Raw genomic sequence first — 27,973 nt, forward strand, 5'->3', positions numbered from 1 at the left:
TGTGATAACAGGGCAGGTACTGTAATCAAGTGACACTTACCGAAATATTGCGACTAAGTCCTAGAGCCAGGGAGAGCAGCAGGTAAGCCAACTGTTAATCACAGCTGTCAATCACTGCCTTCACAGCAGACATCAAAGCTACCATACGTTTTCAAATAATTTCCAAAATGACCATCAGCACACATATTACAGGGCCTGAATTTAGCAATTGAGACCATAATGAAAAAATTATGACTACGTATTTCTCGAGAGAAGTTGACGCTTTTTTAATGGGAGTATGTTGGAGCCAGGGATTTTTTGAAGACAACATCTAGCGGCTGTTGGTGGCAGTGCACTTTAAGATACTTCTGCATTGGCTTCAGCCTCAACCCATTGTAGTGGCTGCTTGGTTAATACCTGTTTCAAATGGCCTCACTTGAAGGCAGGGTGAGAGGCCAGCTGTCATAGACAGAGTGAGACACAGTAGAAGTATAAATTTATTATCTATTTTAGTCACACTTGGTATTAAAAAAGTAAAAACATAACTTCCTAATTGCAGCCTAGTTGAAGTCAAATCATACTGTCAGGATAGGAAATGAGAGATAGAATTTCAGGTCAAGGGTTTGGTGTCCTATGATGACCTAACAATGATTTCCAGGCTTTTCAACCCTCATGACAATAACTATTCCTAGATGTCATCTTATCTGTCAGTTATATAAGTACAGTCGCCTGAATTTGATACATTAACAAACAGGCTGAAGAGGATGCATGTGATTGTTTGCCTCCCTAGTAATAACCCCAGTTGAATTAGCCCTCAGTTGATACCTTCTCCCCCCTTAAACATTAACCAAGCAGCAGCTGCCTTTATCTCAAAGCCCTGTGATGAATGTGTTGAATGGAGTGCAATTCAATAACTTTCGGACAGTGTCAGGACTGCTGGCCTCAGTACTATGTGACACTGGAGGATATACAGGGGGGCTCACACCGAGCAAAATACTGCCCTGGACGCCTCTGCTCCTATCTTGTTTTCTGTTACAGGGAAACAAAGAGATCCAATCACCACATCCCCTTTCCAACTCCTCCAAACAAATACCTCTGATGCTTAAAGCTACATGTCGGGGAGTGTCACCCCATTAGAGAGGGATGGTTTGGTCAGGGATGACCTTTGGGTGCCTCATCTGGAATCAGCTACATGGCTGCTGCCCTTTATGCCAAAGACAAGAGAAGTGCAGATTACATTTCAACATTTGTCACTATCTTGTGGCAAAGCAAATGACTGAAAAACACCCGGGGCATCTGAGTGGCTCATTTGGCTGAAGCCATACTCTGTCATGGCTGAATATTTTGCTGATTTAGACAACAAATTGGAGAGGGGAATGCCAGCTGGAGTTTGTTGTGTTGGAGTACAGAAAGCGTAGCTTAGTGTTACCTAAAAGATTTCAAAGTCATGGCTGAATATTGAGCTTATTTTGACAACTCAACTCTTGCAAGATTGAGACTTCTCTTTGAACAAGACTTGGTGAGACACAATAACAAACAGATCGGATCAATCGAAAGGTAAAGAAAAACGTTTTATTTCTCTGTATGGTCCTTTCCATAATGTTGTCAGACACTTATAATAACAATCTGAGCCTGTCAGTGGCAAAACCAAGCACTTTTGGTGGATATATTTTGATGGGGTGCAATTTTCCCCGTCAGATTACATTGCAGCCAGTTTGGTGGCTGCCAGCTGCAGCACTCTCGCCCAATACTGGATCAATTTCAAAAATTGTCATCCCCATTTGTCACTTAGTCAGAAAATGATGGGGGTCCAGGTTGAAAAATACCTAAGTTTCCCTTTAATACTACAGTAGGCTGAGTGCAATAAAGCAGTTTTGCATTGAGTATTACTTTTCAGCTTTGTTAACCAAGAGACTCACAACCTTGGTGACTGGCTCTGTACACCATTGCTGTTGTTCATCAATGCAACCTACCTAGACTAAACAGTTCATGTCAGACAGGAGGTTTGGGGTGTATCCTCGGTGTGTCATATTATGAAAACACTTTACAAAACATCTAAAAAAAAATATTGATAAAGACATTATAAAAGCTCATAAGCTCACAAGCTCATAAATGAGGGGTTTGAAAATATTTGAGAACTTTTAAAACAACACTATAAAAACTTGATAGGTGAAAAGTCCTCATTCATGCCTCCTAGAAATAAACTTTTAAGGTAAAAAAATCAAAATGCTTTCTTTTTCAAAGAATTGACACCTCTGTGGCTGCACTCTCCCTTCTCAGTGCACAGAGAGTAACATTTTGTCAGAAACCTTCACTGTACTAAAATCAGTTCAAAGTAGTTTTCAAAACTACAGAAAAGATAGTTTGGAGATCACTTTACTGTTTATATTCTGAGGACTGTTTTAGTCTCAGGAATATTTTTCCTTTCATCCAGATTTGGTGATTTTACAGCTGTTCGTGGGTGTAGAGTTGGGTATGGATTGTAGGGACATGTCTAACTGCAGCCCAACAACGGCAACAGTAATAAGGTCGGTGATGAATGAGCAATGGTGAATCTAATGCGGTTAGAATTTATAGTTTAAATGTTTTAAACATAACAGAATAGACAACTTCTTCAATGAACAAAACTAACATTGTATTTAAATTTCAGGTGTGAGGTGTTAGCTAATTTGCTCAGGTATGTTGTTTAATTAAAGAACTTAATTACTGTAGAGGACATTGTCTCCCAAAGTGAATTAAGACATCACATCCTTTTTAAAGAAGCACGTGTTTGTCAGTAGCAGCTGAGCTTAGATAATAAGAATGTTCTGAAATTAATGTTAACATTAATTGTCTTTCAAATTTAGTGGGAGAAATGTTTAGTATTTAACCCCATCCCTCCCCTTTTCCATCAGTGCATCAAGAGCAGTTATTATTGCATTTGTGTCAATGAAAATGATTTATAAGCTAAGTTAGCCACAGCCTGTCCAACTGATCTGTCTTTGAATGTCATGAAAATCCTGTCAGCAGCAGCCTGAGCAGCACAGAGACACACAGACAGGTGAGCTGAATTCAGGAGTTGATATAAATCAACAAACTGAAAGAAGCATAAAAAGTCATATCAGAAAATACATATTCAATGAAGCCAACTTTTTGTAGTCAGGCTATTAATGTGTGTGTGTGTGTGTGTGTGTGTGTGTGTGTGTGTGTGTGTGTGTACGTGTGCATATGTATGCATATGAAAGAGAAAAGAGAGGAAGGCCCTGTTTACACCTGGTATTAACATCAGTCTCGGATGATCCGATCACAAGTGGACAACTCTAAAACAGGTGCGAACCCCCCCCAGATGCATTCAGACAGATTGATTTCCGATCACTCAGACCACATTTGGAGGTGGTCTGGGCCACATGTGACCACATTCATTTAGCAGTGTGAATGCTATGTGTCCTGAGCCACACTGACATCATCTCACGTCCTCTGTTTTCCGGCAGACTAGGCATCAACTTGTTTGATAACAGGATAAACAAATGCTTTATTTTGTTTTACATGCGAATTAAAAATGTAATCCACCTCCCGTTTTTCCCGTTCCCCTAACCAGTTTTCCTCTTCAAATTCACAATTGTAATTAGAAATTAAACCAAAACCAGCAAATAACTTGTTTTTCGCTTGTCCGTCCAAAACAATATTTCAGAAGCTAAATGTTGCTGGATAGCTTCCTCTGTCCTGTCTAGCTGATAACTACAGTTTTTAGTTTTGCTGTGCTGCTCGATATAATGAGCTCAGGATTTATCAGGAGGATGGCTGCTTTACTCCAAACAGTTTCAGTGTATGAACCGGAATGTGTGTGTAATGGCTGATCTATATTCCGATGGGGCGCTAGAATAAATTAATAGGACGGGCATTTGATTTTCGTGAGGGGGCACAATGCATTGTATATTTGTGTATCCTGTTATCAGATAAGACCCCCGGTTCTCCTGCTGGTTAATAATGAACGAATTTGGTCTTTGCAAACGGTAATGATGTACGTGCTTATTTGCATATAGAGCGGGGAAGTGAGATCTGGAAGTGAGCGAAAACAGGAAGCTGTGCATCAGGAGGGTGTCAGCAGATGGAAAACCTCACTTCTAAACGAAATGTCTGCACACAACTACACATACTCACACAAAAGCATACACATATACAAGCATTCTTGAGAATAATTTAGTGTTTATTGTATCCATATCCAATTTTTATTTTCAATGGAATATATATAAATTGGGCAATCCAATGAATAAAACATATTCCTTAAGGTTGTATTAGATTATTGTTTTTTGTAAATTTGTTCCCATCTTCTCAGTCAATCAATCAATCAATCAATCAATCAATTTTTATTTACATAGCACCAAATCACAACAAAAGTCACCTCAGGGCACTTTTCACATAGAGCAAGTCAAGACCGTACTCTTTAATTTACAATTCCCCCATGAGCAAGCATTTGGTGACAGCGGTAAGGAAAAACTCCTTCTTAACAGGAAGAAACCTCAAGCAGAACCTGGCTCTTGGTGGGCAGCCATCTGCTTTGACCGGTTAGGTTGAGAGAGAGAAAGAAAGAGGGAAAGGGGGAGGGGGGCAGAATAACAACAATCATAACAATAACAATAACAGCAGCAATAGCAGTAGCAATAGCCAGGGAAGGATGCCAACAGGACTGCAAAGGACCGCGAAGGCTAGGCCTGCAACCCAGGGTTTCCTGCGAGATGAGAAAGCACAAAAAACCCCAGGGAAGAAGCAAAGTTAGTGAAAGTCAAAACCATCCATACCAACTAAGTGACACATTACATTCTATTTAAAGTGCATGTTGGGGGTTACATTCTGAAGAAGTCAACAAAACCACGTTATCTGCAAAGAGCAGAGAAGTCATTCTGAGGCCCCCAAACGAGACAATCTCCTCTCCCTGGCTACATCTTAAGATTCTGTCCATGAAGATCACAAACAGAATCTCTGACAAGGGACAACCCTACACTGACTGAAAATGTGTTTGACTTACTGCTGAGAATACAGCTCTCACTCCAGTTATATAAGGACCAAATGTCCCGGTGTCCTATACTCCTGCTGCCGTCCCACAAACATCAAATGGAAGGGCAACGTCGGAGCTGCAGAACCTCACCCAGAACAATGAATGACCTCAACAATTCCCATGTCAATCTTTCAGCTTGATCTCATAGAAGAATGTGAAATGACCGCAACCTCTTAACAACGCATTATGTGGTGGCAGCACATAATGTGCTAAAGTTACGTGTCGGTACCATGGAAACAATGCCAATGGAAAGTCAATTAGGATCCTTTGTCATGATAGACACACGAATATGACCCAGAGAGGTGACTCAGTTCAAATAAGGCCTACATATGGTGACAAATTCCCATATTTTGAGGAGGTGTGTTGGGTGGATGGCTAGGTGGTTAAATGGCAAAAAGTGGACTTAGCTGCAGGAGGCTGCTGTCAACTTCCTCTTTCGAACCATGAGTGTCACGTTTCCATCCACAAATTAGGACAGTTTTTTTACAAGCTGTAACTACGATTGTTGTGGTGTTTACTGTTGCCATGACGAGAAAGGTTGCCTTACTTAAAGGAAGTAGTAACTTTAACCCATACCACGTTTCAAGTGATCATTTAAACCCAAACATTGATCTTTCCCCTAACCCTAACCAAGTGGTTTTTGTGCCTAAACCTAACCAGACCTTAAGCACAGCATTGTCACATCATAAAATATCATTATTTCTTCACAATGATTTGTAACAGTCTAGAAAGTAGACAAATGCAGCCTGATCTCATAGAAATACATGAAATGACCATGACCTCTTGACATATGTAATCTTAACACCACAACGTAATGCGGTGGTAAAAGGTCATGGTCATTTCACGTATTTTTGTAAGATCAGGTTGCAGTCTTTCCAGTATTTGTTGACATATGTTGTTCTAGCTCAGACATATTTTTCAAAAATCATCCCTAAGACACACCACTAGAGAGGCAAAAATCTGAACAGATTATATTACTAACTACTTACAATGGTATGTGTTTAAAGAGTTAAAATCTACATAAATTATCAGCACCAAAACTTTCAGCAGCCTCCTTCCAGGGCAGTGCCCTTGAAAAACCCTGATCACTGAGCTAAGTGCATGAGGCTTTGTGGGTTCTGTTTTAACAACAGGGTGATGTGGTTCACCTAACATACTCTACAGTTTGCCCTATGCTGGATAGAGGCAGATGGCTCTGACTTTGACCTACTCTCTGCTGCCAGCAGGCAGCTGACAACTTGGCCCAGTGCCACCCACAGACGGCTGCTGCTGCAACGTGCAACTGTTCATGTAGAAGCCTGACCCAAGTCAAAGAAAGACAGATAGAAGGCTGCACTGGGTGGTGGTGGTCGGAGGCCACCTATAGCTGGTCTGGTTTACGATGAGTGAGCTCTTGCTTTAAAGCCCCTAGATGTTTTTGTGTAATTTTTCATGTGATTTTAGTGTCTTTCAACTATTCTGATAACAAACATTTTTGTTATGGTTAGTTTACTCTTCAGTCCTTATATAATGGAAAACTAATGCCCTACAAGGGTTGTAGTGGGGTCTGATCACTGGAAGTAGACTTGAGAGTAGGAAAAAAGTGTTGCACGCTCTGGCTCCATATGCATTTCTCTTTTATTCAGATGAATAAAGTTTCAGCCCTCAGGCCTTCTTCAAGATCAACAATCATAGCAGGACACAGGCACTGGTGTGTTATATAGGCCGCAACCTAGTAAGACATCTGATGGTGATTAGACAATCATGTTCCACCATTAGGGTGAGAAAAAAACAATCAAGAGGCCTTCAATGAATCAAAATCTTAAACAGTGACAGGAACTACAGTCAAACAATTCTCTTCTAATAACGTGACAAAAACCACTATGTTTAAATACCACATATAGAGATTTAAATTTTACATTCAAATATTTTTGGTTAAGAAAATTCAAATATGTTAAAAATACATTTATTTTGAATAGATTTCTAATAGATATGCAGAAAAAGTTCAATCTCAGCTCTGGATGAAAATATCTAATAAATAGAGATACATTACAGAAAACTCTTCAAGTCATAATTTATATTTAATCCATGAGGTGACAGGATGCAAGAATTGATCTCTGCCAGAGATCAATTCTGCCAGAGATCAATTCTGGCAAGATGGCGAGAATTAATCTCTGTCTGACATCGATAAGATGTCACAATTACATTTTCTTTCCATTGTCCTTGTCATTAGTGTTTGGCAGGAGTGCAGTGTCCATTATGTGTCTCAAGAAAGTTTTGCATGTTCCTCCAGAGGCAACCTTGACTTCTACTTTCCTCACCTTCCTATCATGACTTGGGAAGGTTTTGACCACCATGCCCATGGGCCAGTGGTTCTGCTTGACATGACTGTCCTTCAAGAGCACAAGGTCCCCTTCTTGCAGATTAGGTCTCTCTGAATGCCATTTCCCGTGGCCTTGTAGGGTAGAGAGGTACTGGTTCTTCCAATGTTGCCAGAGGACATTGGAGAGATGTTGCACCTGCCTCCATTGACATTTGCACAGGTCACTTTCATTGAAATTGCCAGGAGGCATGGATAGAACTCCAACTTTCTGGGTATGGAGGGTAGTTCATGTCAGGATGAGAGGGAAGCTTGAGTCGATGGATACCAGGATGAGAGGTCACAAGTTGACAATTGCTGTTACCTCAGCCAAGAAAGTGGTTAACACTTCATGAGTCAGCTGCCAGGGTGTAATGCTCATAAGCACTGACTCAAGTATACGTCTTGTCAAGCCAATCATGCGTTCCCAGCTACCTCCCATGTGTGAGGGATGAGGTGGGTTAAACACCCATGTGCATCCGTTGTAACTTAAGAACTGCTATATTGCCTGGTTGTTTCAGTGTCTTGAGTAAATACCTCTTTGCACATGCCCAAGATGTTGGTCCCACAGTCAGACCTCAACTGTACTTTTACTTTCACTGTACTTTACTTTACTGGGCTGCAGATGGAGATGAATCACCACAGAGCATTGATGAAACTGGAAGACTCCATCGATTCCATCACCTCAATGTGTATGGCCCTGGCACTCATAAGACTAAAAATGACTGCCCACTGTTTACTGCTGATGCAGCCTCTCCGAGTTCAATGAGAAGTGACTGTCCAAGGCCTGAACACATCCACTCCAATGTAAGAGAATGGAGAGTTGGTGCTTAGATGGTCCACGGGTAGGTCAGCCATCTTCATCATGTTTCTGTTCCCCATCGGAGCTTGCAGCAGGTCACACAGCTGTGAAAGATGGCACTGATGCACTGTTTTCCACCAATGACCCATAGGCCAGCTGACCCCACCACATCCTCTGTGAAGTGGCACCCTTGATGCTGGACTTGCTGGTGGTAGTGTCGTATTAGTAGGGTCATTAGATGGCCACGGCGAGGAATAATGAGTGGATTTCTTTCATCACTTTCAAGATAAGCTTACGACAAACAACTTCCAACTCTGAGGCAACCTGCATTGTCTAAGGAGACAACGTTGTGAGCTGGTTCTGTTTAGGGATCTCTTTCCCTGTCTGGATGCATGCAGAGACTTTGGGGAGACTTTTGCCATATGTGCCAGCTTTGACAATTGCTCTTACTGTTTTCTCATTTGAAGGAGCTAGCTATGTAGATCAATCTTGATATAGTTCTTACAAGCGATCTCCAGGACAAGAATGACTCAAAACCTCTCGGATTCAAGGGAGTCTCTACAACATGAATGGCACAAGATGTCAGTGAAAGGCGGATCTCAGGGTCAGACTCAGAGTTAACTAGATTGAAGAATGCTTCATTATAAGCCTCATTATTTGCTGGCTTCAGTAGGAAGCCTGGTCCTTTGAACCAAACTGAAGAACTGAGAATGGAGGGAATGACACCAAATGTTCTTGTTCGTGCTTAGTTCCATGCATCATCTATTTCTCCTGCAGGCTAAATGGAAGTTTGACCACTATGGGATGAATTACACATGTCGTGTCAAGGTACAGTAGTCCTGGTATGTAGCCTTTGCTCTTGGCAGAGTCTGTCTCTAAAAGTAGGCCCCTAAGGTCACGTAGTAGATGAGGGTCCTTGTTTGAGATTCTGGGGAAATGTTCTAGCCTATCAAACATCTGGCCTATATCTAAAGTCGCAGGAGAGCCATATACTTTTGCAGCCTCTCCCACACTTTGCTCAGTCTGAAGGAAGGATTGTTGACGTGCACACTCGGAGGCGTATGGCATGTTGCAAGGATTCATCGTCTAATCCTTGCAAGGATTCATGCAAGGATTAGACTTGTTGACTAACCACTTAGTCAACAAGTCAAGCTCTTCACTAGCTGTTAAGAGTAGACCTTGAGTGGAGTTTTCAAATGAGGATTTCCATGCCCAGTAGTCGCCTGGCTTGTCACTAAACATTGTAAGTCCTCCAGTGAGCAACTCACATCTGTCTAGAAATCTGGTGAGGTCAGACATATTTGAGTTTTCTTGTGAGGGAATCTGAGGTCTAGAGCATGGTGGTGGTTCACACACCATGGAGCACTGGGATGGCTGGGAGATACCATTGTTTTTATTGTTCTTGTTAGACAGTGAGATGTAGGGTCTAATAGTAAGATCAGGCACGTCAACATCTTGCTTGAGTTGAAAAATGTGAATGTATATGGATCTCTTTACCTTTTACAACGGTAAGTATCATTACACTGACTACAACAACCACAGCGGCGGTTGCTCCCAGGGATAGGTGTTAAAGTAGCTTGGGCTGGCAATTATTGAGGAGGAGGTAAATATGAATGTACCAGATGGTCTCTCAGGTTTTTACCTCTTTTATATACCATGAGAAGCTGTTCTTTGAATATACCATTGAGTTGACCGTCAAGTATATGCCAATGTTTTGTTATTATTCCCGTTATCTGCTCTGCAGTCTTAGAATACTCTGTTGTAAATATTATACAGTCATTTGATATCATTGTAGGTTTATTTTTTAAAAGATCAGACCTAGAGCTGTCTTTTATTTTAATAATAACTCATCAACAAACACAAACTGAGAGCTCGGATCAGTGTGCAATTTTTTTCAGTCTAGTCCTCTTGTAGATGCGAGACAGCCAGAGTCAGCAAACCATCTTGAGTCACAACAGTTTTGTAAACTGCAGCAGGTCCAGAGATTGTAATGACTCAAGGTGGCTAATATAGCCAGTTATCATCTACATTAGTGGTTCCCAAATGCTTGGTTGGGTTTTATTCTGAGTGGCACACAGACCAATTTCATTAAAAAAAAACCCAAAACAAAACCAAAAAAACCCTTTGAAATGTAGCAAGTTTCTGGAACAGTGCTTTTATTTGGAAGTTCCATTTGCCACTTCCTAGTTAGTAGCAGCTCTAAAACATGCAGCTTTATAGTACAAAAATGCCGGCTTTGTGGGTGTTGCCAGAGACAGCAAGTTTGCTCCACAACAGCTTGAACAAAACTGACATAGAATATATACAGCTGCTTTTACTTATGCTGGACACAAAAAAGGATAAAAATGAATGTTTCATACAGGGAAGTACTGGCAAGTCTTCTCTTTATCATTTCCAGCACTGCGGCTGCAGCTTTATTACCTTGTTCTTTGTAATAGGCATGTTTAAATGCTCTGCTGTAAAAACAGAGTAGTAGTAGTAGTGTAAAATTTACTACTACTAGTAGTAGTGTAAAATTTGTTTTAAATAAGACTGAATTAGTTGTTACTGCTGCTACACTGCCCTAACTGCACTCTCTTGCTGCAACTTACTTTTTATTGAGCTTTAAACCTCAGTTGTAGTTAAATTATTTTAGTTTTCATTTTGTGAAGGGGCAGCAGTGGTTAGCATTGTCCCCTGTCTATAGGGAGGTTGTGCGTTTGAATCCTGTGACAGGTGGAATGGATGGGTAGAAATATACTGAACAGGTGCAAGGGAAAATCTGGACCCTGTGGTCCAAGCCGGTGGGAACCACTGATGTTACTTTTTAACTTAAAATAACCTTTCTGTGTACATTGTAGTGACTAGATTCCCATGAAGTAGACATTTTATACATCATGCAGTCCTAACTGAACCACTTAAAAGTAACCACAGCATACACATAACATTCAGCACAGATGTACACATTTACTAAGAAAAGGTGAAAATGCAAAGATCGATCTAAGGATTTTAAGAATCCATATAGGATCATTCAAATAAAAATCACAATTAGTTGGAAAAGAAATACAGGCTAAATGGCTTAAGATAAAGTCCACACAACTCAATGACACAGCTGCATCATTGTATTGTTTCATCACTCAGATTGTCCTTACATGGATTTTATATCACTGGAACACTAATGCTCTTCTCTATCTATTCATATACAGATATTTGAGATGTGTATATAATCTGTGGGCAAACAATTTCAGTTTATTTTTCATATCATAAAAAACTGTCCCACAACATGTATAATATTACTGACATGATACATGACAAGACAAGAGGTGAATGTGCCAAAATCCAGTAAATAAAGTGAGTGAAAACTGAGCAATAAACAGCATAGGGTTTAGTGTATCATAATTAAAAGGGCTGGATATAATGCCAACAAAATACAAAAGAGATGGAACAGTTTGGTCTTACATGAGGATTATCAGAGACCTTGATGTATTATCAAATGTAATATATAAATGATGTATTAGAGCAAGTGTGAAGAAGCTAAAGTCATTAGTCTAATAAATAAAAAATAGATTAATTAAAAAGCAAAGTATACGTAATTCTGCTGACAGTGGATGTGCAGGGAATCCTCATTTTGCTTATAAGGAGATACAGAATGACGTTACTGGCCTTTTACTGTGGGGTGCCTGTGCTTGAGTTATGTCTAGTTAAGCGTGAAACTGGGTTGTGCAACCTAATTACTTATATAATGGTTTCAAATCATTTAAAATGGTTAATTGGTCATACGTGCTGACAGTCAGGTCCTGTGTGTTAGTGTCGGTGGGTTGCCAGGTTGAGCTGCTGAGAGAGCGGAGGTCCACCAACTCAAAACATCTTTCCTCATCCAAGTATGGATTATGGGATATCAACATTATTTAAGAATTATGTCAAGAAACAAAGACCCCATCTGCATCTAATATCAATATCACGATTAATTGTCACATTTACCTCGGTAACAATTAATGAAACAGTATCTAATTAAATACACATACACAAGACTATCTGTCCTTGCAGTTGAGTCCTTATTAATGAGATATAGGCCACTGAGTAATATTTATTTATCATATGCAATAGTTAAGAACACTTTTAGGTAATTCTTTGCTAAAAACAGGAAATTGAAAGTAAAATATGGTTCTGTCCACAACTATCAAAGTATGTAATAATATAAATAGAACTGATAACACTTTTATGACACTTTGGCTCCCGGAGGAAAAGAAAGCTAATTTGTTCTCTTGAATTAATCATATGTGCTCTCAATTTAATATTTTGTGCACACAGATGACTTAATTAGTGCTCTTAATTTATCTTTTTTGCCTGTTCCCCTCTTGTAGAGAGCACCAAACGCATTTAGTCAGCCAGAGACGACAAAGAAGACATTCCCTGTAACGTCAGTTACATTTTCTTTGCGTTGAAACATTTTGAATGAAAAGCGGGTAAAACTTGTTTGATTAACTTCAGGTTTGTGAGCAATCCCGAGTTTTTGTGAACTGGCACACAGCAGCAAATTACAACAAATTAGTTATTTTTTTCTCCATGGCCTCCAGGCTCGGGCTGATAATGTGGCAATTCTGGCAAATGCCAGATCAGCTGGTCCACCAAGGCCAGCTGAGCAAGGCCACCAGCAATATAAGCTACCTATACTGTGAGGCAAGTGCAGGAAGTGCTGCCGTCATCCTCCCCTCACTCCATCAAGTGGATGCGTCCATCCATGCAATGTCAGAGGTCAAGTGGGAAATAATCAAATCAAGACAGAAAGAGTGGAATGTGAATCAAAAATAAAGCTAGTCTATACACATGATTAAAGGTCCCCAGAAAGTCAAAAGGTGGAGTGGAAAAGGTGAGAGAGAAAAAGAAAAGAAAATCTCTTGGCTGAAATTAAAACACATTTATTCAAAATATCAATGCCACTGCCACACAAAATCCTGTTAGCGTTAGCATGCCTAGCTGCAGTGATAACATTAGTAGTCCACCACCAAATGAAGAGGAGGAGGAAAGAGTCTGGGCAGATGAGCAGGCTAATTCCAGTGGAGAGCAGGGGCAAGGAGGGGAGGTCACTGCTGGGGATGAGCGAAAGGTGTGTGACAACCTCCTGCAGGTGATACTGCTAATGTTAGCTCATGCAGTGATAGTGTTAACAGCAGAGCACCAGATCTGAAAGCATAGCTTTTCAACTTTAAAATTCATCAAGAATAGATTACCGAGCACTACATCTTGAAGCATTCATGCTCATGGCTACAGAAAAAGACATTCTTATGGCTTTGGACACTGATGGAATAATCAACAGGATGGCAGAGACGAGTGCACTGATGAGATTTCTTCTCACTGCCTAAAGCAGGGCATGCTATTCTATTCTATTCGCTGCTTAAGGCGGCTGTACTATGCTGTTTTTTTTGTTTTTTTTAAATGATATCAGCTAATTAGTTATTCTGGGTCCAGCACTCTGGGTGCAGGCATACTGCGTGTCACACCCTGACAATAGCAGTGAATGAACATTTAAATAGTGTTATAGCATGAAATACTGACTGTTAAGCCTGATGTGTTAATTGCATAAGATCAGCTGCAAACACAGTGTCAGATGATTAACGATAAATAGCTCTCACATTTCCAGATCATCATAGGAAGCTTTTGTCCATTGTGAAAATTAAGTTTATTATTAGTTAGTCTATTTTATTTCATGATGACAGCATTGCATTTTGTAATAAACTACATTCATGACATATGATTTTGTCATATTTGTTTTATTTGTGAAGTTAGGAATTGTAGCATAAGTGCAGTGAGAGCTGGGTTGCCCATATCAACTGGCAAATGAATAAAAGTGCGCCTCTTGGGTTGCTGACTTTTCCTCTAGGCTATTTCTTGGCTATTTATGTATTACATTATAGGGGTGTGCCTGGATACAAATACATTATTCGGCAAAGCACAAATAGTAAGTTTTATATGATAATTTGTTTCATACAAATATTTTAAAAATTATTTGTTTTCAGGAAGAAAAAAAAAACATGTCAAATACCAGCGCACAGGTCAGTTACATCGCTATCTCAGTCTCTCAGCTCCGCTGTTACATCTCAGCAGTTCTCAACGAGGAGAGCCACATCCACCTGCTACATGACGCACATTTCCTAATTTGGACATCACTCCCGGAGTTGGGGGTGTTCCCCAGAGATAAAGCTGAGCTACTGACACAAGCGAAGTGCTCCCAAGGGACTCTCCATAACCTGTTGTTCCCCTTCTCCTTTCCACAAAGTTAGGTTGTAAAAAATAGGCAATAAATGAAAAGTGCAAAGCAATAATCACTTTTGAATTTCTTTCCTACACATTACACAGTGTGGTGTCTCTGTGTTATGGGTGTATAAATATGTAGAGGTCTGTCTGCTATGAGGCGATGAGTAAAGTTTTAGCTCAGTAGTCAGTGCAGTCGTCTATGATCTGGGAGACTCCAGGTTGAGACCCAGTGTGGGGACCTCCTTCATAAGGTAGTTTATTCATGAACACTTATTGTAACACTTTAATTTTCTTAAGCTTTTAAATTAAAAGCGTAACAAAAACAAAAACAATATTTTTAAGCCTCTCTTCACTTTTATTCAAATAAAAATAATTTTGCTACCTCAACAAATACAGATACAAATACAAATACTGGGCCCTCTGCACATCCCTATTACATTATTTTATGAAACGCTGTAAGTAGCTACACCTGTTGTTAGGGTGCCAATTTGATATCTATTGCTTAGCGTATATGTTATAAATGAGTTGATATTGCTTTATGCATCTCATAAGTATGTATGTTGGGGAAAAATGGTGCCGAAAATTGCGTTTCACATCACAAAAGTTTCAAGGGTTGCATTCTTCAGTTTTACTTAAATTCATTCATAAATTGCCCAGCCCTATTCCAGTGACCAATTACTGCAACAGATGAAAAGCATTAAGCGTTCCTACATCATGAAAGAGGGAAACTGACTCATCAATGTTATTTCAAAGATGTTGATGTTGTAGAGGTCTTGTATTTCACCAACATCTCCTACACCTCCAGCAGCCACTCCACTCCCATCTCACCCTTCACCTTGTCATGTCGGGTAACCAGTCTCCAGCTACTATCCTGACAGTCAGTCAGCCTTACACGGAACATCATGTCATGTCCACAAATTGTAGGTCCTTGGAAAAACAGCATGAGACCCTTTCATCTTGATGGTGCAGTCTCTTATGGTGAATTTGACCCCTGGCCCCAGCCCCTCCTTCCCCACGCTGTGCCTTCAGACAGAAGGTCAGCAGGATTGAAGGGGTCACAGGGTGGGGGGGAGCTGCTGTATTAGTGCCAGTAAGTCAAAATAACGGGCTGGATTAGCTGCGGATGGCAAGGTCATCCTGGTTAATCTCCTGCAGGGAAGTTTTGGATCAAAAGTCAGTGATCTGGTCATCAACATTCAGTTGAGGGTAGAGCAGACAGAGGGAGAGAGCATTAGAGAGCCACACAATGCATGAGCACAAAAACAAATAGCTTGATGGCATCTCTCATTTAGACACTCCATGCCTGGTAAGCATCCACATCTTCTATTTTGAGATAACCCTGATTACATCACAAATATTTTCTCAGACTTAACAAAGTTCCTCCAGAGCCACAGAAGACATTAAGCTGTGTTCAGAGGCTGGATAATGCTCCCTGTAACTAGTAAAGTGAAAACTGAGTTTTACACATAAAGTCGGTGGACTGCCCTTTTTAAGTAGCAGGATGTATACACAGAGCACAAAGGTATCCCACCTTTGTGCTCTGTGTATACATCCTGCTACTTAAAAATGGGGGGGTCAAAAAGTTCATTTTTGCCCTGGGTTCCCCTTGTAGGTTAACACGGCCATATATGAAAGATGGGCAAGTGTTTTTATCATCTTAATTTATTAAATGGGGACATATGTTATTTTGTGATTTTCTGTCATTTTTATACTGTTATTATGTTGGATGTTTATGCTAAATATGGTTAAAGTTTCAAAACTTGAGGTGAATGTATGTAGAAATTCTTCCTGAAAGTCAAAAGCCAGGGCTTCAACCTGCCCTGAACACTTATTTGGCAAAGTCACCTCTATTTCCCCATCAAACTCCATAATCTTTGTTGCTAAGATTGTTGCTAAGGTTTCTGATGAATTGAGAAGTTTCCATTTTAAGTAAAGAGTCTGAGAAAAAAGAAGTGAAATCCTACAACTATAGTTTGTTTATGTGGCCTCCTGCATTGCTAGAAGTCTGCCGAGGGGCAGCTTCTTGAAGCTGGCCAATCAGAACAGAGTGGGCTCATCAGGAGGGAGGAGCTAAAACAGCCTGTTTCACACAGAGGCTGAACTGAAGGGCTGCATGGAGGACAAGTATAAGATAAATTAGTTTTTAACTGTAAATCATGCAAAGATATTCCAGTATAGCCCCAGAAAAAAGAACTGGAAATGTGCATGATATCTCCCCTTTAAATGTGATACCTGGAAAATTCATCTTCTGTATTTGCTTCATTTTAAGGCTATCTGGTCCTCTCTCAACAATACTATGTTCCTCAAAACTATGTTCAAACAGCAAATGTGCATCAGCAAATGCAGTCCCAGATGAGTTTGCCTAACCTTAACTAGAGTGCTTTAGTAGCCTAAACTCTGTAATGCCATGGAAAATATGAACCCCCTTTAGAAACTCATAATATAATAACCTGCCAATAATGTAATAAAAATGGTGAGCGGACAATGTAATAACTTTTTTGCACATAATGTGATAAGTTATTACATTTTGTGCAAGTTGTTACATTATGAGTTTAGTGGCAACTTTGTTAAAAGTAATAACTATATATTGCAAACATACATTGTAATAACAAATAAAAATGAAATGCTGTCAGATCAAATACATACAGTATTTCATACAGAGCACCTTTTCCATCCCAACCATCACATCATGGCCAGTATGATCCACATTTCAATTGTGCCTCATGTGTTTTCAAATATAGGGTTGTTATTCAAATGTGAACCAAATTCAATTGTTCATTTATAGGCATTTTAGGTGTTTTATGTACTGAAATAATGCACACTGTCTCAGAATCCACCTCAGAAAAAGACCAAAGCCAACCATACACATATTTATTAATACATACACATACACACACACACACACATATATATGTACAAATGTTAGAAGTTAGAATATAATTTGTATTACATTTTGATAAGGGTGTTTATATATATATATATATATATATATATATATATATATATATATATATATATATATATATATAAATACTGTCTACATTTAATGAAGTATGTTTTTGTGTCAGTTTTGTCAGTATTTGTTTATTAAAAACTGTTCAAAAGCCTTCACATTGTATGACATTTGCTTGTGTTAAGTGCATTACTGTATATGTTGAGGTTTCTGCTAGTAATTCAACAGGGCTTTCTCATAATCACCTTGTTTTTGTAATAATAGGTTAACATGCATATATTTAGATGTTACAAAAGGAAAGAAGCCTGTTGTGAAACCTCTGCTACTATTCATCCAACAATATTTATAGATGGAATAACAGGTTGAAGATTTTGATTTCTGACAAGCATTTCGCAACATCCTGTATACATTACGTATACATTTATAATATCTATGAATTGAAAGGCTGAACTAGATTTGCCAATATCTTGTTTATGTGTTTGGCTTTGGTTTTTTTCTGAGGTAGATTCTGAGACAGTGTGCATTATTTCAGTACATAAAAAACACCTAAAATGCACATAAAGGAACAATTTTTTGTGGTTTACATTTGAATGGCAAACCTATACTTGAAAGCACAATTGAACGTGGATCATACAGTCCATGATGTGATGTTGGGATGGAAAAGGTGCTCTGCATGAAATACTGTACATATTTGATCTGAAAGCATTTCATTCTTATTTGTTATTACAATGTATGTTGAGTTATTATTTTTAACAAAAAAGTTGCCCCTAAACTCAAAATGTAATAACTTGCACAGAATGTAATAACTTATTACATTATGCACAGAAAGTTATTATGTGTGCTCACCATTTTTATTACATTATTGGAAGATTATTACATTATCAGTTTTTATTACATATTTTATTACATTATGCACAGGTATTACATTATGAGTTTCTACAACCGTCAAAGTCATGTGCACCCAACCACCTGCCTTGACCACATCTCTTTGACCTCTGTGCTGCATATGGATATATGGACTCTCTCGGCTGGAAAAAAAACATTGCCAGTGAACATAATCCAGGCAGTAATCATGTTTATTCTAAAATGCATTTGGCAAAGCAAATTAGTAGCATATGAATGTATTTCTTAGGAGTCAGCGTTGCTCTTTAGGGAGTCACTCAGTGTACACAAACACTTCCATGTATGCAATACCAGCTCTACCATCCGCTGAGTCCAGCTAAAATAACAGTAGGTTTACCTAGAGGCTACAAGAATTCCAGTAAAACAGCAGAAAGTCTTCGAAACAGCCAGATCCTATTTGTGGAAAAGCCCCCTGGTTTATTTGAACAGATGATTTTCCTTCAGGGGCTCTGAATAAACTAAGTGCAGTGTAGAGCTTTATCCTGAGTTTCGCCTGACAGTAGTTGTTGGGCAGCTGATTCTTTCACACTGGTTTAGCAATGCTCTCCTCTACCTGGCTTTATGAACAGCTGCCTAAGTTTGTTTAACTCAAAAGTAATGATGATATATATCCGATTTACTTCTGTTACTATATTCTTTGGACTATACTAGTACTAGTACTAGTACTACTACTACTACTACTACTGTACTACTACCATACTATTGCTACTACTTTTTTGTTTTTTTGTTTTTTGTCCATCTGAGGTTTGACAGTCGTGATCAAAGGCATATGTTGAATAAAAACATATTTCATTTTTGAAGATTGTATGAAATATTATATAAAGTGGTACCAGCACATGAGTGTTGTAACACTTTTTGCTTCATGATATACATCTCAAACTTTGATACAAGCCACTCATATTATTGCAGTGAACAACAGAAAAAATATTCTTCTTCTTGCTACGTCTTCAAAACTTGCTAGACTTGTTATATATTTATTTTATTTTATGTGTGTGTGGTATATTGTTTCATTTTTCTGAAACTCATACTCAACATTGAAAATCATTATTGATCATAGTGTACTAAATTATGAACACTGCAGCCTAGAAATCATACTACACCAGTACATTTGGAATATAAACATTGCCTGCATATAAAGACATAAGGATGCAACTGCAAACTGATGTGTTAGTTGGTACATTTTTTTCAGTAAAGTGAAATTTAAAAAACAACTTTAATTTAATTCCTATTTTCACCTTGCCAACTTAATTTGCAGCCTTTTGATTCTGTGCTTTTTGCTCCAAGTGCATTCCAGTCCATGAATTATTTTGTGAAATATGGGTCATCTGTTAATCTTGATAAATGCTATAACTTTATTATTATTATATATTTAATATCCTGTTGTCAACTACTAGAAACTGGAACAAGAACATGAATGGTTCCATGAGGAGAATATTTTCCTCTTCATCCAGGCCATCATACAACTGTAGTTCTTTAAGGATTATGTGGTCTTTCCTGTCCATCCAAGTTACAGTGGGGAGGGAAACAGTGCTTTTAAATGTTTGCACAAATGCATATGCACCACCTTAATGCCGCTATGGTGTCCCTGAGAGGAACATCTGCTTCCTTGAAGAAAAAGGAAAAATAAAGATTATACCACCATCAATACCACCAAAGGCATGCAAACAAAAGCCACTGTTACTATTTTACTTACAATACATTACTTGCATTTTGTTTTCAGTATTGTCTAGAAAGAAAACAGATTGTGGTCATTAAGTAATGTAAGGGAATCTCTAGGGATGTGTGTACAAGAATGCACCTTACTTTAGCTAATAGTCTACACAGTACCTGATCCTGCAGAGCTGGTGACTGATGTGACATGCTGCGACTTCTTGGAGGGAACGTCTTCAACATCATCCTGAAATACATTTGGGGGTTAAGTCTTTAAATATTGGTTTAAGACTATACCACTCATCATATGACACCTCATACCTGTAGTGTGTTTTGTTCTCGTTGCCATTGTTGATCTTGCAACCTCCCTTCATCAGACCTTGCTGAGTGAATGACAAACATTATATTCATTCAATAATATAAAGACACTATCAATACATTCAAAAAATATATATAAGTGATTTTAAGGATGCAAATTAAAAGGTTTTATAATATTCCCCCCCAGAATGTCATATCAGCATCCAGCTCTGCAGGAGTTTGATGTATGAATTTTGTATGTAGTGTAAAAACTGTAGGAAATATGTCCCACAATGTGTCAAGAATAATAAACAAGAAGAAATATGAGCAATAACAATAGTGCGCTTTGTTTACTGCAAGCATAGAAGTAATAAGTTTTCATTTGTCATAACAAAAATAGGATAATATACTGTGTACTGAAAAGCCAGCATCTTATCATCAAAACCCCACAGTTGTTTGAGAAACCTTACTTTGGTAGGCCCTGTGGTGTGAACAAGGTACAATTTTCAATAAAGGAATGACAGTCAAACGGTGTAGTACAGTGGAATAATTTAAAGAAATATCTAACCTGAACATCATCCACACCAAAAGTCCTCAAAGATCCAGGGAACAAGATCTGAGCAATGTTTCTGTGAACACAGTATATGAAAGTAAAGAAAAAGTACAATTCAACAGCTTTTCATACTCCAACATAGCATAGCAGCTTTGAACACAGTTGAAACTGAATTACTGTGCTCTGTTGATTATTGTTACTGTGCAATAGCAACGATGAAAGTGTGTCACATTCCTGCAACTCAAGCCACACTTTATGACTGTGAACTCTGACAGAGAGGAATAACACTTAAGTAACAACTTATAAAAGTCAAAAAACATGAACTTCAAATATACTCAATAAACACAGAAAGAAATAGTACTCTCTGTGCCTCACTGAAACATGACCTTGATGTGGTTGTTGACCATATATTGTGCAGCCCTATATGTGCAGAAGGGGCAGTGATGAAGTTGACTGCTGGTGCATTTTTCTATTTCGGGACTCTCGTCCTCCAATAACACACTAAGGTGCCTCTATAAATCAAAGAGAAAAAGCATAGACATAAAAGGCATGATATTTAGAAAGACATAAAATAAGCAACCAGTATTTAATTTCATTATTTTATATACTATGTGTAGGCTATGTGTAGACTCGCCAAGTATAACTTGGATAATGGCCATTGGCTTCAAGTATAATGTTACACATTCAGAGACAGCCCAACACAACAGGGCATACACTGAAGAAACACAGAAAATCAACGATCAAATTGATTACATAACTGTATGTGTGGACCTAGACTTACTGCTCAAGTAGGCAGTTAGCTAGCTCACATCCAAAAGGATGCTAAGCAACGCAATGCTAACATCGATGTTATATAACATATAGGTTATATAACATACCACTGTACTGGTCCAACATGAATATTACAAAGTACATTATGCATAACAGTCTCCCCTACTTCCATGGTTTATATTCATATCCTTGTAGATGCTCTTTCGTTTGATACTTTTCGTGTTCGATTTGAACACTTGAAGCAAAGCTAGACCACATACTTTCTCATTAATCCCACAGTTGTTAGTTACTTAGCTCAACAGTTAGCTTAACAGCTAACTTATCTTAGCAGTTAGCGATGGCTTCCCTCACTCCTTTAGCTATTCCTCTGCCTCCTTTAGTGATAATGGTACATGTAATAAATGTAGTTTATTGTTCTGACTTAGCGCATCGAAATTAAACATTTAATAGTTTTTCCACAAGATCATATTTTAGCATACCATTACATAAAGGTTCTCTATGTAGGAATCAGAAATTCCTTCTCATTAGTGACACCTGTGGCCATTAAATAAGCTGTAGTCAACATCCTGGTGCTCACGGCACAAGACTATTGCAGGTGATATTTTTTTCCTCACTTATACTTTTCATAATTACATAAAAGATTTCTAACATTGCCTTTTGCAAGTTGTTTCAACAAAGTATCTCTCACTCCCAGTCAGTCAGCTAGTAAGCTATGTTCTGCTGTTGCTCTGGAGCTTGTTTTCTGCTCCTTTGTTGAGGAAATAATGTTGTTTTAGCTGTGTGCTCAGGAGTGGGCGACTTGTCATTGTGGGGGTGTTTTGTTGTGAAATGTGTTGTGGTCGACAGAGACAGCTAGCTGTTTCATTCACTGGAGTGCTAATATCTGCAGTGTGTTTCTAGTCGGATAGCACCATTTTTATTGTGTTGTGTTATGCTGGTCATTTGTTGACTTTAGTGGGAGAGAGGCAAGGCACTCAAGAGCACGCAAAAATGTCACCGTTAGATTTTCACTGAAAATCTGGCATGGGTCCTTCACATAGAAATCAGTCCACAAGCTGTTACAGACAACTGAGAAAGCTGGGGAAAGTCTCATTTTTTACGTTACATTACTACCTATTTATTCATTGGCAATAAAAAAAAACATGATTAATAGATGTAAATTGCTTCACAGTTCTATATACATATAGAACCTTTATAAAAAAAAAGAAATCACCTATCAATAGTGGGCAGTATTGTCACATCTTGTAAAATATAATCAAATCAAAAATGAATATCTCCTTAATAGATTACCACACAGCTGTGAAGGTCATAACATTCTTTATGTACTGTATTTCTATGACAAACAATATTACATGATTTACATAATGATTAGATATTTAATTCACACAAATTCAGATTTGGCTGACGATTTGCAGACACTCCATGAATGTCCTCCAAGAATGCGAGTTTATGACTCTGGTCTGTGTAGATAAGGAGAGGGGTTTTCTGTGCACGGGTGTTGAGTTGTAGGTCCTCTCCCTTGGTTTAAATGACCCCAAAGATCATTTATGCTTTTAGTTCAGGCCATAATTTAGTTATTGATTGAAAATGGTCTCTTAGGAGGTCTGTTCAATTTCCATTTTGTCACAGTGTTTAACTTTGGTCAGTGACATGTTGTTAGATCCCCACTCGGCAAAGAGGTCAATTCAGGGGTCCAGGGGTGAGCCCTCTGTGGAATTTACTCACCTCCTCAATTTGAAATTAAAGAAGGGTTATTGTATCCATGAAATTAACGAAAACATCATGGTGTCCTCCACCAATGTGGTTATTTGTCGCTTAGCCCCATCTGTGACCTCAACACAATCACATACATGCTGAGGTTAGAGACAGTGTTGCCAGATATACAAACACAATCATATTTGTATAATTAAGTCCTTTTGTAGAATGTACAATGATTTTAATTTGTTATAACCCTAGCCGTAACCCTTTTTTCATGATAGCTGAGCTAATTTTGGCACACAAAAATTATTCCAATCAGGTCTACCTAAATGTTACTTAACACAGACACTATGATTTGCATGAGCTGCTCTGGCGTTTTCATGCAGGAGACATTGCAGGTTTCCTTTCATAGATGAATTATCTTTTTTTAAATCTTTTTGAAACTGAGCTTTCATTTTATATTTTCTACACCTGACACAGGATGAAACAATGATGGTGAAAAGATGAAGACCAACAGGGTCATGAAGGCATACACTGACAGTCATGAATGCATCCTTCTGTGTGGCCGCCTCACTTCCCTCATCCACCTGTCCATCTCCATTCTCTGCTAATACTGTATGGTAAATTAGACACAGTGATCAATGTAGCCTTTCAAGAGAATATATTCAGTATTCAGTATCACTAATCATATGCACATGATGTAATCCATCACTGTCAATATGAGTTGACAGTGCGTGTGTGCAGGCTCCATTCATTTCTGCATCAAAGCCTCTTTGTAGCATCAGTCAGTTTTGTTTTCTGGGCAGCTGCATTTTGCCAAAGCTCCTGCAACTTACTGCAGTGACAATTGGCCCCTTCATCTGATCAGATGAGTCAGGAAGGATTGTCCCGTTTCTCCGACAACAAAGCACTTACACACAAGCCGTCAAAGCCAAATTATGTGCCCTCCCTCTACTGCAACATCAGCAAAATAGCTGCTCTATATTGGAGTCATTATCCAAACCATCTCAAGACACTGCTCCACTGTGCATGTTCCTGTCAGAGCTCTTTTGGCTGCTGACTGCTTTTTCTGGCTGCATGGTCAGTGAACTGGGACTGACACGCTTTTATCTGATCTAGTTAGATCTTCTGATGCATATCACTGATGTTGTATGCCAATCCAGCAGTGTTTGTAAGAGTTTGTTTGATGGATAAAGTTATTATATTTATTGCAAGTTGGAGCCAGGGCTGAAGCGACTATTGAAGACACAAGGCTGTGTCCTCAGTATTGTTTAATTTAAGCATTTTAACAACCTGTGGAAGAGGTAACATTCTACAATTACACACTTAACATTAGTTTAAACATTATAATTAGTTTTTCAGTTTTTTAGTCAAAATTATCAATATTTGTGACATTGTGGAAAAGGCTTTGAAACAAGGAGATTCAATTTGCGGAAAATTTAGTAGTTTAACAGTGGAATTAATAGAAAAAATATGAAGGCTGCATGGTGTTGCACAAACTCTTGACCTCAAATTAGTAAATCCTGGCTACAGCTCTGTAGCATTACTGTAGCTTATATGTTATACTGCTAACATACTTGCTTTTACTACACATTTGCATGCACATGATGGCTACTCAACATAACCTTTACAGTAGCCATGGTTGTGTGGTTTGTCAAATTTTGTTTCCTGTTTTGTTTGTGCATTTTCTGTTTTGTTTTTTATCATCAAAAATCTCTTGAACACCTATGTAGTCTTTGTGACAGGTGCATTGGTGGAGTAGCCATTTACTAAAAAGAGGAAAGGACACCCGCACACTGTCTTCACTTGCTCAGTAAAGGTATTTTAATATATACAACGTTTCGATCAACGACCTTCTTCAGGTATATGCTGACGAATGGAAATAAACATCTTTATATACAAAAGGCAGGGTTATCAGAGTTTGACCAATTATCACAAACATTTCATTAGTAGCAACAGGCTACACCTTGTGGCTAGGAGTGAACTCCTACAATTCACAGGGCATCCTATAACTTCAATCAGATGCAAATCTATATGCTACATCTAGAAAATATTTAAAATGCAATGGAAATATTAAAATCACATTTATCAGCTCAATAGTAATCTGAGTCGGTTTTGTTTTTTGAAATGTTGTGTTTTGCACCTCTGGGCCCCAGTCTTTGTACGTGGATAATCAGGTTATCCAGAGATCCAGAGAATGTTGACCATTTGGTAAGATTTGGATGATTAGAATATTTGGATTTTTTGGTTCTTCAAAGCTGTTTTGAAGAATCTGGAACTGTTGTTATAGCAACAAATCCTTAAACCCAAGCCTGCTAAAGTGCAGTTTATTGACAATTAGCTTGATCATGACTAAGACATTTTAAGGTGAACCCCAAACATGAACTAATTTTCAGATACGAATGTCTCAATTTCTCATATAATAATGCTGATATAATTATGGTTTTATATGAGAACATGCAGTTTAGTGATAAATCATTATTTAATTTTTATAACAAAGAGTTACCTACACTAATACATGATACAACTAAATAAAAGTTAAATAGAAGGCCCTAAAAAAATATAGTGTGGGATACTCAGAGACATAAATTCCCTTAAAAGATTTGGACTGTTAAAGGACCTGTGGAGCCAGGACATGTGGCATTTAATTTGACATTTGAACACTAAAACTTATTAAATGATTAATTGCAGAACTCACTTTGCTGAAAGTTGTTTATGCAATCAAACATACTTTTTTTTTTAGTTTTTAAAAGGTTTTCGTGTGGGATTTAAGTGTGGAAACATCGGAAATAATGTGCAGCACAATGTAGAGCAAAATAACAGCAGTAACAAAGCAGGAACACAAATAAAATCAGACTTATGTCCATAAATCTATTGCCCTGTGCATGCTGGAAGTGTTCCCAATACACCTACCCCATCAAAGAACCACATTAGCTGGATGAGAATTAACCTGATTATTTTAACCTGATAATAGCATGTTAGCCTGAATTAGTCAAGCCACATTTGAAGAACAGTGCCTAGGGCCACTATACAGAACATTAGCATTACCATTAATTTCAATGAGATCAGGGGGAAAAACTGTTTCATCTTTTGCCCAAATGCAATAAGACATCATCCAGCAATGCACTGACCAATCAAATAGGTAAATTACTTTAAGTCAATGGTATGGTTCTACAGCGTACTTCATGATTATTGAGACAGAGGATTGTCCACCGGATTACTCTCCAGAGTTGTAAAATCTTATAGTACTGTAAAATGCCGTGCAGTGTTTTGGGGAGCTCCTCCCCAGCTCCATGCTCTCATCCAAATATGGTTCTTATCACTTCTGGCTACGTCCATTTTTATACAGTCTATGCTTCAAACTCATGGATCCAATTCTCAAACTGGACTTCCTAGATTATATTTAATCTTCTCACCTGTGGCAACACGCCCCACATCAACACAGACTTGTTTTTAGAGCTACACTATTTTTGGTTTTAACTCTGAGTCCTGAGTGATGTATAGTAAAGAGTTCAGTATGTTTCAAATGAACCAGTGTGTGACATGTTGACCAAACCTGCCTCAAGGCAAGGGGTTCAGACACTGTTAGAGATGAGACAAGCACTTTGTGTGAAGTATCCTTCAGTCCTAAGAATACATGATGAGCAAGTAGTGTGTGGGGTGTTGTCATTTCTTTTGTCTTTACTTATTGGTTGTTTCAGGCTTAATCAAGGTCAAGGTGCAGTTGTGTGAGACACTGAACATATGACTGATCCAGGAGCTGCTCAGTGATGTGCTGTGAACATGCGTAACTGGGAAGCAGGTGAGATCAGTTTGCTCTTCTTGGATAAAAAAAGGTCAAATCAATCACAGCCTTTTTTTGTTTTTAGTTTGTCTCCACCTTGTCATGCTTTAGTCTGTTCACAGCGCTCCTCTTGGGTTTGTCCTCTCCCCTCAGGAACACCCTGTGACTTCCCCTGTGCAACATGAGACGTGGCAGCTGCATGACTCCTGTTTTACTGTGCAATAAAGAACTGGCTGAGGGCGGCGGGGGCTGGGCTGTATGGCATTTTCTGTCATATGCTATGCAGTGGCCCTGCAGCCCTGTGAGACCCAGGCCTGCTGTGAGGCATCTGCTGACTGACCTGCCATTGTCACTTCCTGCCAAGTTCAGGGGAATCTGTGTGGTGATGTATGACGGAGTGTCTCAGGGTCTGCCAACAGATCTAAGCAGCTTGTCCCCATAAACCTTCACATATCATTACTAAGAGCATCAGGTAAGATGATGAAATATCACTGAATAGGGTTATCTGAATCTGAGACATCTGTACAGTACGTGTTCACTCACATGTAGCTGAGTTACACTGTGAGTTTCCCCTTTTCCTTTTTGTGACAGCAGTGCATGACTGGGCTTCAGCAGTGAGATGATCTCCACTGCATTTTCTCTGGACATGTGGAAAAAGCCTAAGATACTAATTTCATCCAATTTAATAAGTAGGTTGCTCCTTTGATTACTAAGTTCTTTTCTTGCTGGTGGTGCTTGATGGTCTTCATTGAAGTGTTTCAACTTGACAAATCCCAATTATCTAAAGTTAAACCTGCCCAACCTTTTTTTGCTCAAGTTCGGCATTTTGGATCAGGATTGGGGCATTTTGTTGCATAAAACTTTAGGCTCTGGTCTGGGTCAGGTCGCAATTTTTGCGAAACTATTAAAAAAACATGCCTATTAAAAAACAATTAAAATATTAAAACTATTAAACTATTAAAAAACAAGACAGTCC

The 27,973-nt window shown here is 38.7% G+C and overlaps 2 long non-coding RNA genes across 2 annotated transcripts; one reads left to right on the top strand and one right to left on the bottom strand.

Moving 5' to 3' along the window:
- Positions 1-1,163: 1,163 nt before the first annotated feature.
- LOC137190628 (uncharacterized) lies at positions 1,164-27,919 on the top strand. Its single transcript, XR_010930267.1, has 3 exons — positions 1,164-1,536; positions 26,915-27,015; positions 27,151-27,919. It is a non-coding gene; the product is annotated as an uncharacterized lncRNA (long non-coding RNA).
- Positions 18,269-21,115, bottom strand: LOC137190627 (uncharacterized). The gene is made up of 5 exons (XR_010930266.1): positions 20,760-21,115; positions 20,216-20,277; positions 20,072-20,141; positions 19,938-19,970; positions 18,269-19,849 (listed from the first exon to the last, which is right to left on the bottom strand). It is a non-coding gene; the product is annotated as an uncharacterized lncRNA (long non-coding RNA).
- Positions 27,920-27,973: the final 54 nt, after the last annotated feature.

The sequence above is a fragment of the Thunnus thynnus genome, chromosome 10, assembly GCF_963924715.1.
Source record: "Thunnus thynnus chromosome 10, fThuThy2.1, whole genome shotgun sequence".
Taxonomy (NCBI): domain Eukaryota; kingdom Metazoa; phylum Chordata; class Actinopteri; order Scombriformes; family Scombridae; genus Thunnus; species Thunnus thynnus.